Source organism: Heterocephalus glaber, unplaced genomic scaffold (genome assembly GCF_053883595.1).
Source record: "Heterocephalus glaber isolate CG9 unplaced genomic scaffold, H.glaber_assembly_v1.0 deba00001429, whole genome shotgun sequence".
Lineage (NCBI taxonomy): Eukaryota > Metazoa > Chordata > Mammalia > Rodentia > Bathyergidae > Heterocephalus > Heterocephalus glaber.
Window position 1 is genome coordinate 29,465,956 of NW_028258294.1, and position 14,171 is coordinate 29,480,126.

The 14,171-nt window shown below is 45.0% G+C and overlaps 1 protein-coding gene across 1 annotated transcript in view; it reads right to left on the reverse strand.

Annotated features, from left to right (window-relative positions):
- The window catches only part of Drd2 (dopamine receptor D2), a 66,737-nt gene extending 53,758 nt beyond the window's left edge, over positions 1 to 12,979 (reverse strand). The window contains exon 1 of the mRNA XM_004856608.3: positions 12,779 to 12,979. The gene's annotated coding sequence lies outside the window, so the exon portion shown is untranslated. The remainder of the gene's footprint in view (positions 1 to 12,778) is intronic.
- Between the last annotated feature and the right edge of the window lie 1,192 nt (positions 12,980 to 14,171).

The following is a 14,171-nucleotide window of genomic DNA, read 5'->3' on the forward strand; positions in this document are numbered from 1 at the left end:
GCCCTTCTCCTGTGCCTCCTTGCTGCTCAGTCCCTAAGATCTGCTTGGTAACCTACACAGGAGCAGTCAGTGTACCTTTTGACATCATGAACAGTAATATAGCATCCAAAGAGCTTTTGCATGTCACTGAGCATCAACTACAGTCTGCTTCACTATGATAAAATGAGAACATAGGTGGCTCTGCAGTCCTGTCCCACAAAGCTCTGAGCCCCTCAAATATATAAGTGCTAACCTGGCCCTAATTGATGCTTCACTTGTCTGTATTTTCCAGGAAATAGAGTACATCTGGGTAATAAGGGCCATCAAATCAGCAATTTTTGGATACAGAAACAAGAAGAAAGATAAGGAGATGTTTTTTGTAGGTGTCTCAAATCAGAGGAATTTGGCCAAGACTATCTGAGGCCAAACAGTGTGGGGAACACAATCTCTAGCTATCAGATTGAGGGCAGGGCTGGTCTGGGATGAATGGTAGAGGTGGGCTGGGTGACTGGCATGCCCAGAGTCAGGGTCTAGTCTGCTGTGAAGCATCTGTGAGATTCTGGATGCATCACTCCCTTCTCTAAGTACAGTTTTCTTATCCACACATAAAGAGTTAGTCTAGGTCCTAAAGGGTTTTTATAGCCACCGACATTCTGGGATCTCTCCAGCATAAATCACTTCTGGAGGAGCTTCATACCCTGCCTTAATAATGTGGAGGATTTCCAGGATGAGCAGGAGACATGTGTGCTGCTGTCATTATTGAAATTGTATATTTAAATGAGGGGATGCTGGTCACTATCCAACCATGGACAATGGAGTGGGCTATGAGATATAAGGACTCCATTTCCACATTCAAGGAATTTATCATCCAGTGAGAGAAACAGACAAGTAAATACAGTAACATACAATCCTATACTGCATGCTATGGAACTAGAGAGGATAGCCCAGCCCAGGAAGGTGGGATAGTGTGGAAAGGAAAACCAGGGAAGGCTCCCTGGGAAGGGTGACACCTCTGCTTAGTTGAGTAGGAGTTAGCCTTTAAGGGCAAAAGCTAGAGCATTGGGGTAGAGATAAGAGCATGTTAAAAGGTTAACTTTTCTAGGTTCTTTGTACTCCTACATAACTTTGAAATTTCAATATCCAATTCTTCATTTATAGCAAGTATACACAGACCTGAATTTTTATATATAGCTTGTGTTTTCTAATCCTGCTAAATTCAAATACAAGTTCTAGGGGCTCCTAGAGATTTCTTAGTATTTCTCTGTAGATGATCATTTCATCTACATAAAAAGATTTTGCTTCTGCCGTGCCAATCCTATCCTAATGGTGTCATTTTATTGCCAGACTATGTTGGTGGGGACTAGGTTTCAAAGTTTAATGGACAGATAAAAAGTAAGCATATCTGCCCTTGTTCCCCACCTTAAGGAGAAAGCATTGTATCTTCTCCATTCATATAAGGCGTTCTAGCTGGAAGTATGGAGTACATGTCTTTAATCTGTTGAGAAGATTCTGTTCTACTTTTAGTCTCCTGATAGCTTTTACTATGAACAGCTGTAGAATTTAGTCCAATACTTTTTCTCCAACTAGTGACAGGATCATATGGCTTTTTCCTTTCCTCTGTTGAAAGGATGACTTTTGGGGATGAATCTTCCAATGCTGAACCAACACTGCCATCCCTATAACAAAACCACTTTCTACATCCTGCCAGATCTGACTTCTATTAGTTTGTTTTGTTAAACAAATGTCTATCTATGTTCATATTTTTTCTTCTATTATCTTTATCCAGTTTTAGTATTAGCACAATGTTGAGTTCCTAAAATGAGGGGAGAAGTGTTCCTTCTTTTTTCTGCTTTAATTGTTTGATATAATTTATCAGTTAAAATGTTTATGAGCCTGTTGTTGTCATATAGGTAGGTTTTCAAGCTAGGAATATACTTTCTTTAATAGGTGCTATTCAAATTTTATATTTCCTCCAGAGTTAGTTTCATTAATTTGTCTTCCAAGGTACTTCTTAGAAGTTGTCAAATTTATTTCAAAAAAGATTTTTGTAATATGCTTTCTATATCCTTTTAAATTCTGTAAAATCTGTGGTAATGTCTCCTAGATCTTGACATTGTAATTTTAAAAATGTATAATTGATATTGTGTAACAGGAAGAAAAGGTCTAAAGGAGCAGGGGAAGTGGGAGGAGTAGGGGAAAGGAAAAAAGGGAAAAGAAAAATTATGAGAAAAGGAAAAAATGGAATCAAAGTCTTTGCCAATAGGGAAGGGTGGAGGGGGTAAAGGGAGGCCAAGGGAAGGGGGGAAAAAAGAACCAAGATACTCATGTAATGGTACAAGATCCCAATGATGAATGTAACTGTGTTTTATACCGAAAATGTACCAATAAACTTAATGGGAAAAAAATAAAAATAAAAATAAAAGGTTATCTATGGTACACTGGTTGCAAAGAAATACCAAATGTCAACAGATCCATTTTCTTTCCCTTCCCTATAACCTCTACTACTTTAATCTCTCTCACTATTTCTATACCTACTCACCACCCTATTTTCTCCTTTCTTCTCCTCTCTCTCCACCAACCTCTGTAGACATGGACAAGGATGCGATCCTATTGACCTTGGGAGCCAGTGAAAGAACAGAAGAGGAAAACAGTATGACAAGATCTAGAAGGAGATGTGAGCCATGTTGTTGCAGCCATTCCTCTCCTCCCAGCTTCACCTGAGGGCACTACTTCTGCACCCACTTCCTCATGCCTCTTTTACCACTTTCCTTGTCCACCTGTAAATCCCCTGTTCCTTGGAGGAGCATGCCACACATCCATGACCCCCCCATCCCTCTTTGTCACTTTCATCCATACATTCCTGGACACCATCCCCCTTCGGCATCTCATTCACTGTCTTCTACTCTAGCTCAAGATCTGCCATTGAGGTGAATGGAATTAGCTTGCAATTCCTTGACTTCTCAGCTCGTTGACCTCCTTATCTCCAACCAGCCTCTCTACTTCAGTGAGCTAGCTCCATGAGGACACTCTGGACCCTGTCATCATCCATTCTGACCACAACTGCCTCTGCCATTGCTCCATTGCTCAATTATTCCACATACACCAGTTCTCTGACTTCACCAACACCATCACAGTGCTGATTCTACTTTCTCCTCCTAATGTCCTAATACCTTCACTTTCCCTTCTACTGGACTTAGATTTATAGCCCAATATTGACAGTTTTACCAATATCCTTGGTTCCCTTGCTTCATTGTCCTGAAATCATCCTTAGCTTCTCCCTTCCTTTTGTTTTCCATAGCCCATCCATAGCCCACAAAATTCCGGTGAATTTTCAGATCTTTTCAGATCTTTCATGTCCTCCTAGCTCCTCTGCCTACCAGCATCCAGGTTTTCAGCATGGCTATCCTGGACAACTGCCACCTCTCCTGGCTGTTCTTTTCCCTGTCTTGCTTCCCTGTCCTACAGCAGTTTCTGTGAGTTTTTAAAAATGCTAATCAAGGCAATGAAGTTATTCTACTGCCAAAATCCAACCCTTCAAAAAAGCTCCTTGATTCTCTCAGGATGCAGTCCAGTCTCCTTCCTAAGACTTCACAGTTCATAGCCTCTGACTTTACCTTGTACCATCTCCATCTCAAACTCCACACTTCTGTCACTGAGTTTCTTGAATACTCCATGCTCTACACTGAGGTTGGAGATAGAAGGGTGTGGAGAAAAGGCCCTGGGTCAGAAGCAAGCTCTAGCTCAGCTCTGATTCTTTTGCTAGGGTATGCTGAATTCGTTCAAGGATAATGCACTGAGTCAGGTTCCACCTTGTCTCATTGCCCTATCTGCAATAGCATCTTTCACCTTAAGGGAGAAGACAAAATTTAGAGCATAGACTAGGAAGTGTCCTGTTGATGTGTCTATGCCTCCTGATAATTATGTTAAGAATAATGACAGTGTGTACTTATTGAGAATTTCCATGTGTCAGTCACTGGGCCAAACACTTATGTGCTTCATTCATTTACTTTGCACAAAAGTAAGTGCCATAGTCATTCAGAAAAAGATAAGCAAAACCCTGCATCTCAATGAGGTCATAGTAACTTGATTGAAGCCACAACAACTTGTTAGTGGCAGAACAAAGATCTGAGCCTAAATCAGTCTGGCTTCCAGGTTCATCCCCTGAATCACTCTGTTAACTGAATAACTAGAGGGGTAGATGGGTACATATCTCACTTTTTTAAAGGGCTTTTCAGTATGACTGTTTTAAACTATTGCTGCTTTGGAGGGTCTCAGGTAGAATGATAGGCATTGTACTTTTTAAACTGAGAACCAGCCCAGCTTCCCAAACTAAGCCCCAGCTTCAAATTACAGAAACCACTCAAAGCACTAAAAGATGCTCCCCCAGCAACTGTTCCATCCTCTGTGTCTTCAGGTCTCCAGGATAAGCTGAACCAAAACATCTGAATGTGTTCTCTTGACAGTGCATCCAATACCTGTGTGTGTGTGTGTGTGTGTGTGTGTGTGTGTGTGTGTGTGTGTCTGGTTGAGGGGGCTCCTACTGTTCAATATCCCCCACTTAAATGCCATGTGCACTTGTGAAGCCACACTGTAGTGATGTAACCTGAGAGTGCTAGTGGAGAACAAAAGACGGAAAGCATAAAGCATCTTTCTGACTCACGAGACACAAGGGATGCTGCAGATGCTGCCAGAGCCTCTTGTTGGGCTTCAAGTGAACAGAGAGAGGGTGAGGCTGTGGGGAAACAAGCTATCATGCACTGACCCATCAGCCACCCACACACTCAACATCTCAAGTGACTACCAAGTGCTTATTGTCATTTTAAATTACAACCATTCCCAGAGAAATATTAGACAGATTCTCTGCTTCAAGGATCATATTCTAATGGGAAAAACAGAAATGTACAATGGAAAAAAATAGTGCTAAACATTAAGGTGACAATATAAGGAGTACAAGAGGTATCATCAGGCAGTGAATCTAGAACTTTCTAGCTCTGTGACTCTAAGCAAGTCTCACTTATCTTCTCTGAGTCTCAGTGGCCAGATCTGCAAAATGGGAGTTATAACAGCTACCTCAATGGATTATTATCAGGAGCAATAGGGATAGTGTATTTGAGAGTGTTTTTGAATGAAAGAGATTATTATTACATGATGGATTTAGAAAATTAAAGGAGAAGCTGGGCATGGTGGCACATGTCTATTATCCCAGCACTCTGTGAGGCCAAAGCTAGAGAATCACAATTTCATGCACAGCCGAGGCAAATTAGCGACTTAGGAAGACCCTGTCTCTCAAAATAAAAAAGGGAGGGGCTTGGGATATAGGTCAGTGTGAAGGCCCTGGGTTCAATCCCCAGAACTATAAAATAAAATGATAAAATAAAATAAGACAGTTCCAAATGCAGAGTACTATCCCTATTGTTCCAAGAGAATAAGACAAATGTTTTAAATGCTTGAAAATGTATGCAGAGTGAATGATACCCCTACCTTGAATGTTTTTCCCTCTACATCTGAATAGCTCATTCCTCTACATACTTTAAGTCTTTTCTCAAATGTTGCTTTCTTCACGACCAGCCTGCCCACCCTATTTTAATAATGCAAAGTTCCCTCTATAATCATAGAGAACAACCATCACCTCCCACCTCCCTCCAGCTCCCTCGAAAAGATTGTGTGCCCTTAGTTATCCAGAGTGACCCCAGACCTTTAGGCTGCACACATTACTCAAGGAAAGATGTCTACTAAAACAGGGATCCACCTTGGAGACCCTTATGTCCTTCAGTTGGGACTCTGGATGCTAGTTTCTGCTTGTCAATATACTTCTCCTGTTGATCCTGCTATAAATGAATGAAGGATTCTGAGGGAGCTCAGAATCTAAAAAAGAGTGATCTGAGGAAGAGCCTGGGAACAGAATACCTGTCATGCCCTCTGAAATCTACCATCACTAAGCAGCAAGAATTTGTAATTGGCCAGAAGTAGATGCACCAGTTAGAAGAGGCCTTCATGAGAAAGGACTTCTGGGACATGGAAAAAGCCAGAGAGAGAGACAAAGAGAGAGAGAGAGAGAGAGAGAGAGAGAGAGAGAGAGAGAGAGAGAGAGAGAGAGACAGAAAACAGAGACATAAAGAAGCTTTCTGGATTGGAGAGGCCCAGGATCTTTTTTAAACAGGGCCATACTTCATGTAAATACATACATGGCATTTGCTGCTGCTGTGTCTTTCTTCCTGCTTTGGAGATCTGCTCAGTGTGAAGTTATTTGGCGCTCTTGATCTGGGAAAAGAGGGGAAAATTGCCTTGTCTTTGTGCACTAGTATGTTTCCTATAATTTTTATTTTTAATAATAAGTGGCCTGTGTCAGAGTACAGCACACCATGTGACACTGCCAATCACAAAGGCTCCAACCATGAAGTAGCAGATGAAGGACTCAAAGAGACAGGAAGAAAAATGAGGCTGTGAAAAGCCACCATCAGGAAGACTGATGGATCTTTCTGGCCTATATGGGGTGAGATAGAAATTCAGTAGCACTTAATTCAGGAGGATGGCAAGCAATTCAAACCATCCTCACTCAGGATGAATAAGAGCTTCTAACAGGTGACCACCACACAATTTTTGTGTGGATATATGGAGAACATAAAAAATAATTGTTCTGTGAAAGATTTAGAAACATAATTCCAGAGGTATAAAATGAGGTACTAAACTAATGAAAAAGGACAGCAGCTGAAAATATTCCTCTTTAAGGTTTTTAATTAACAATCATAGTCATTACAGTTAAGACTTGTAGATTGTGCCTTTATCTATTATCTTCATTAATCACTATAACCCATTAAGGTTAGTACTGACATATACATGTAGATAAGATATTCAGGGAGAGAGCAATTAATCAACTTTCTCATGGGTTTTAAAGGGCTCAAATAAGGAAACAGATATTGGTACATGTCATTCACAAAACTCATGGTGAGGTTTAACAGCAGGAGAGAAGTCTTTTAATGTATCATTAACCAATCATTTTATGAAGACTTTAGTGTCACTGAATCTTACAAACATGAATTTATTATGCATAATATCAATAGTTCTCTTAGTCTGTACCTAAAGAAAATGATTCACAGGATTAGTGTTCTGTCCAGGGATACCGAAACCTCTTCTGCTTCTGCCCACCAAAAAGCTGCTGCTCGGCTAGTACTTAAGGACAGTTCTCACTTCTGTCTCTGCAGCACTCTAGGCCATCCTACCCTCACCTTTCAGTTTAATCAAGAAGCTTATTATTGGAAATAACATGCTTTCATCTATGGTCATAACAAAGCAACAAAAAGGCCTAAATATTGGCAGAAGTCTGGCTTTCATCCTTGGGACAGTTCCATTTACTGGAAGAGATGTAGGGCAGAAGGTGATATTATCACAGTCCCAGACCAGCTTGATCATCCATCCACACCTCTTTCCTTGCTCCTCCTGCCAAGTTGGAAAGCTTAGCTGTTCTTGTCTTCCTTCTGCTTCTCCCTCCCTCCTTTCCTTTTGCTCCCATTGCTTGTGTTCTCCGTGTATTTCATCCAAAGGGGCCGACCTACACCAAGGCATAGAATAATACTTTTTAATTGGTCCAAAGAGTTATTTCATCCATTCCCTCACTCTTCCATCTCCTCGCCTCACTTTCCTGGTGTTATGTGCAAAATTCACCATCACATCAGTTTATTAGAAATACACTCTTACACCCATTCTTCTACCTTTAATTATTTATGCCACTTCATAAGTCAGAAAGAGCTATTATTTAAGCATCAGACAGTCTGGCATTGAACCTTCACCTCACACATTAGCTATGTGATCTTGGACAAGCCATGTACCTCTATAAACCCGAGCTTCTTCTTCTGCGAAAGCAGGAGGATAAAGGTTCCTATTTTATAGAGTTGTTGTGGGATCAGGAATTGAAATGAAAAACACATGTCAGGTGCTGTGCACAGTGCCCTGCACACAGCACGTGTGTGATAAATATCAGTTGTTATGACAATGAGGCCAGCAGTGGAGGGACTGGCAGACAGGACCACTGGTCAAAAGTAGCCATTCTACGGAAGCCTGGGAGTAAGCCACTTTTCCAGACTAAGGGCTCCCATGGAATTGCTAGTGATGTTGCTGCCTGGGGTAGCAGGGAGAAATGGAGGCAATTATACAGCGTGCAACAAAAATAATTTCATTTCTAATGCTTTTCCCCTGCTGGGCCACTTAGACCCAAACAATAACAACAAGGCTGGGATGGAAATGAGAAGGGTAGGCACATTCTGAAGGAGCTGGGTGACAAATGGACAAGCCCTAGGATACACTTTGTCTCCCAGACATCTACAGGGGAGAGTCTTCAGGGGTGCAGCTGCAGCTCTGTGCTAGGGTAGTCCTGGAGGGCAGGACTGACTAGAGACCTGGTGATAGGGCCTCTGGGACTGAGTCTCCTGACTTCACCATCATCCCATTGGCAAGCATACTGGCATCATTCACTGGGCTCCAGAAAAATGAAGGTCCTTCTTCTTCCCTTCCCATCCCTATAGATAACAAATATCTCCCTTGTCTCCTCCTGGGAAAAGTAAAAATCCTTGCCAGTGACAACAAATTATAACAAAATTGCTGTAAATGCACTGAGCTGATGCCTATATTCAATGCATATTTAACATCAGTCTATTTTGGGAGCTCCCAGGAGCACTTCTCTGCTCCTACCTTCATATATTGCCCAGTACTCTCCCAAACACTCCCAGCAGCCTCCAGGTCTCTAAGTTTGGGACACCTCAGCAGTGCAGGCTCTTCCATCTGGGAAGAAGGGAGTCCCCAGGCCCTACTGAGTCATCTTTGGCTCCTCCCATACAGAGCCAGCAAGAGCCTTGGCTCCTCTGCCAAGACACATTCACATGTCTCTAGGGAGGGAAGAGGGTGCACACTCCCAGGAGCACCCTGGCTGCCAAGGGTGTTGATTTAACCCAGTTGTCAGACTGAGAGCTGAAAGGGACAAGAAGGAAATTGCAGTCCACAGGCCAAGTTTTTCTCTCTTCTCTGGGTCCAAACAGAAGCAAACCAAGTGGCTGAATCTTACAATTTTATTTCTTCTCCATCCCCATTATACCAGCTCTGTAATCAAACTATTTTCTACACCTATGCATTTAGATTATATGATTCTATTGTTAAAAAATAAGAAAGAGGGCCAGCAATTTAGCTCAGTGGTTCTGCAGCCTGCCTCCCAAGCATAAGGTCCTGAGTTTGATCTCTGGTATCAAAAAGAAAAAGAAAAAGAAAGAAATTTTCAACTACATGGGTGATGGAGTCAGGCGAAAGGCAGGGGTATATTAACATTAGATTCTATAATATTAGAGGAACTGAAAGAGTATGGGGACAATATCCATCCACTATCCAGAATGGCAAATAAACAACATCTTTAGTGGTTCCATTATGCATCATGGTGATCTTCCTAGGGCCATAAGATGCATTCTTGAGAAGCTATGGTGAGAGGAAGGAACATGGTTCTGCGAGTCATCTATGTAACAAGTCATGTACAGAGGAGGGTTCCAACTAAGAAGCTGAGTCAAGTTATGCCTTTTCTGTTGCTTGTGGGTTCTGAATGTTTTCTACGTGTAGAGCACTTGGTGGGATGGAGAACCCTGGTTGATGAGTCCAATCTTTGGGCCCAGGAACTAGAAACTTAACACCACTCTTTTTTCCCCCCTGGTACCAGGGATTGAACTCAGGAACTTGCACTTACAAGGCAGGCACAGCACCACTAAGTTAAATCCTTTTTGAGACAACTTTAATAGTGGGAGAGAGACTAAGTATTTCAGAGCAACTGCCTTTTTGGGACACAAAGGCATTCTGGAAAACATCTGAGAAACCCAAATAATCTAAGAAATCTAAAGCCCTGTAAACAATGTCTCAAGGGAAATGCAAGAGACTGGACCACTCTGCTAAATTCTTTTCAAGACTTCAAATCTTAGGTTATTGCAACCTGCTGGTATACAACCTGATTCTGGGAGATAATGCAGATACACCTTGGAGTCTTGGCTTTATAAAATCTCAACTTTGATTCTCCACTCCCTTCCTAGGTGCTGAAACACCTTCATTGCTGGAGATTCATAGGTATTAAACCAAGAAAGAGGGAGAACTAGAGAGCTGAATGTCAGAAAATATGAGACACTAGGAAGGAAGTTTTGGCTCAAGGAGGTTTCATTATACCCCCCATGCACGTGCATGCACACACACACACACACACACACACACACACACAGTGCTATCTTCACAGACACACTTCTGTCTCAACACCAAAATATGACTTTTTCTTGCAGGGGAGATGAAGACAGCTCTCTCCAGAGAGAGTCACATGTCCTTTCCCTTATGTCTGTTTACCCAGAGAATGGTGACATCACACCAGTCTGGCTTCCACAGGTCAATCCCAGTAGCATTTGAAGCCCTATTTCTGATGAGACCCTAAGCTCCTCTTTGCATTTCTTGGTATAAGAGAAAGAATGGAAGGATTTTTCTTACTTTCAGGTTCTCCTGCATCATTCTCAAAATTATAATTGTTGTTCTGGACAGAAATAATTCAAAGCCTTGAGAGCGAAGGAGGAGACTGCCTAACCCACAAGCATCATTGCTGGCTGATTCACCTCCACAAACCTCCCAGTTTATGGAGCACAAGAATTAAATCAATATAGTCAATATGTCACTGCCAGGAGGGCATGAATGGCTACCAGCTTTGGGGAGCGTGATGTGTTTCTAGGCTGACATAATCATTCCTTGGCATTTCAGGAGCAGTTGTGTTTGCAGATCACAGCACATGCATAATGAAAGACCAAACTCACCCAGAAGGAGGGCAGGAGTGACACACCAGATTGGCCCCCAGAGAGGGGCAATTAGTTAGTATTTACTCAAACCTACTTGCAGCCATATTGGTGATTCCTAGAGAAGTCAAAAATTTATTTTACAGAGAAAAAAACAGTGGGATCCTGGGGGAGAGATCTAGTCACACCCATTAGTATAGCAAAGAGATTGAATCAGGTGAATGATCCTTCAACCAACAGCCCCACACTTGAGGAATTTAGCATGTGCAACTTCAGGGGATAATGGGATAAATAAAATACTTTAATTTCAAAACATCCACAGACTCTCTAAGGAGTCTGAACTTTTATGGGAAGTGATTTCCTAACCAGCGTACATACCAACAATTCAGAAATATTGCTTAAAATATAAGCACCTGGGCTTCAGCTTGAGATTTTCATTCAGCACTTCTTCGGGGAAGAAGTAAAAATATGCATTTTTAACAGCTTCCCAGATTATTCAAATGCAGGGAGTTCATTTTTTAAAATCCCTTAGAGAAATATTGCATAGGACCTCTACAACAGGTCAGAATTTCTTCAATTTCGAGTCACTTTTCATCTTCAGGCTGTGCAAGGAAGGTGGAAAAACTCAGAACATTCTTCAAGAGACCGGGCTGGGACTGCCATGACCCTCATTTGGCACTAGATAGGCCTAACCCTCCCAAATCTCAGATGTCTGAGTCCAGAAGTAGAATCAACATCTCCCGGAAAGAAATATGCCATGTATTTTGAACACTAAGCAAAGAAGTTCAAGGCAGGGGTTGAAATCCAACAAGCCAGCTAGCTGATTCACTTGAAATGGGTCACATTTCACAAAGGCCTTTCTCTACCCACCCTCATCAAACAGCAGTACATGGGAAAAATGAAAAGGATGCTTTCTTTTTCAAGTGGTCCTAATGCTGCAGGATGAATCAGGGTTAAGCACGAGTATTTGCATCTGGTGGTGGGAAGGATCACTGAATGTCTAGTTCCCTGGAAAAGAGCAAGGATTCGCCTGAAAGATTTGCAGCCTGGTCAAAATTGAGAAATGGTTGGATGTGCAGAAGGATCTGGGGAAAGATCTGCTAAGTACCTTGCACCTCACCTATCCTCAGGAAGCCCAGCACCAAAAGGACTGAGGTGACAGGTGGGGCAAGAGTGACTTGCTCAGACAGCTTTCCTGTCTAAGAGCAAGGGCTTGTCCCTACGGAGGAGCCACACTGTGACTCATGTCCATGGGGAAGCCTATTGTGTAGATGCACAGGCACCCTCTTGCCTCTACACCTCTGGAAGAACCATTCGAAGTCTTCCTGCCACAGACAGGGACGGGATGCGCTGTGTCTGGAGCTTAGAGCAGCCTCTTGTCTGCGCACTCTGAGCTAGCGGGGCTCTTGATCCATTCCAGAGCTGGACAGTCGCCCACTGCCACTGCTCCAATGGTCGCCCGCACTCACAGATTCCAGGCTTTTTCCCCAACTGGGTGTCAGAGACAGGCCAGAAGAGAATGGAAATTCAGAACCAAGGACAGCGCTAAACCCAGGGTGGGAGAGCATAGCCCTCTCTCCTGACTTTTGCCCTGTGAAACTGAAAAGTCTCGGGTTGCATCAATACAACAACCCTTTTTTTCTTCTTCTTTTGGGGCAGTGGGAAACTGGCTATGTGCCCGAGGATCCCGAGCTCCGGTGCAGGGAGGAAAGTGCCCTCCCAGGTCGTCCGGAACTGGTGCCCTCCAAGGGGCTCCCTCCGCGCTCCGCGGAGAAGCTGCCCGGGTTGTATCCGCTCGTGCCGGGCCGAGGATTCCCGCCTGGGCGGAAGGAGGGAGGGGGGTGGCAGCCGCTGGGTTCGGGACACCCCCTGAGCGCTCCCGGGCGGATGACGCCGGAGTGGCCGGACAAACTTCTGGTCCCGGTCGCAGTCTTCGAAGCTCCCCGCCCTCTCCTTGTGACCCTGCCTCGTCCCTGAGTCGCCTGTCACGCTATCAGGTTGGTCCTTACCTTCAAGCCATAGGGCGCCCGGGAGCAGTCGGCGCTGGCTGCTCCAGGCTTCGGGCTCCCGCCACATCCACTCGCGGCCGCCCCTCGGCAGCCGTCCCGGGCCGCCGCTCTCTTCGGCGGGTCTCTGGCTCCCGGCCCCGCCGCCGCGAGGTTTAATGTTGTAGCGGGCAGCCGCTAGGCCGGCTCAGGCCCGCGGGGAGCAGTGGACGGGCCGCGGCGGGGCGGGGCGGGGCGGGGCCGGGCCGGCCGCAACGCGGGATAGGCGCGGAGGCGGCGCGGCGCGCGCGGGAGGCAGCAGGCTCTGGCACTGGCACTGAGGCTGGACAGCTCCGAGGCGCTGAGCGCCCTGAGAGCGGGGACAGCGGGAGGGAGGAGGGAGGAGGGAGGAGGGGGCGGGGCCGCCCTGGCCAGGAGGAGCCCAGGACCCCGCCCCTGTGACAGGCCCCGCCCCTCCGCGCGCTTGGGTGCCTGCTCCGCTCGACCCAGGAGGGCTCCCTGCGCTCCTCAGGCAGCACACTGCGTATCTGAGGGTGCCTTGGTCAAGCGTTCTGAAGGCCCGCTCGTCCGTCCCCTCCTTTGAGTAGACCAAGAGTTGGCCCAGGCACCGTCACCCAGCGAGTCCTTTAGGGAGGAAGCAGTGTCTGCAGAAGTCTGGGATCCGTTTGCTGACTTCAGGTCTGGAGAGCTCTGTGGCCAGTTCTGTTGCTTGACTTTTGCAGAGGAAAAGCCTAAAGAAGAAGACCCGGGATGGAAATACAGAAGGCTTTGGAGGCTCCACTTTACCTTTGACTCAAACTGAGGTGTGCTATGGGAGGCAGGAGGAGGGAGAGGAAGAGGCAGCGCTGGGCTGGGCTGTGGCCCTGCCCCGGGGTCATTTGGGATGCAGAGAAATCTCTGCTCTCTTTCCTTCCTCTCTCCTCTCCTTTCCTTTCCGTCTTCTTCAGCGATTAGTTACTGACTGTCCTCCCTTTGCTGGACTCTGTAAGATTCAGGGTTCACAGAAGGAAATAAAACCAGGCTCCTGCCCCTCTCTTGCCAATGCAGAGTGGAGACCTCCAGGGAAATACCTGTGGCTTAAGCAGGTGCTAAAAGGAGACCTTGCAGAAGCTGGGTACTGAAGGAGCAAAATGTGCCCAAAGAGGAAGGTGGCACAGCATTCCAGGCAGAGGGAACAGCATGAACAAGGGACCGGTGTGTGTAGCAGGGAGTGAGCCCTGCATGGCTGAGGCTGAGCCACTCTGGGCCACAAAAGACTAAATTTCCCCTAATGACCCACACGATTATAGAAAAAATAGGGTTAGAAAGGGCTGTGGTATTCATCTAGTTCCTCCTTACTTCAGAATGGGAAACTGAGGCCCAGGAAGAGAGTGTTTCCTTTCAAATCCCACAGAGA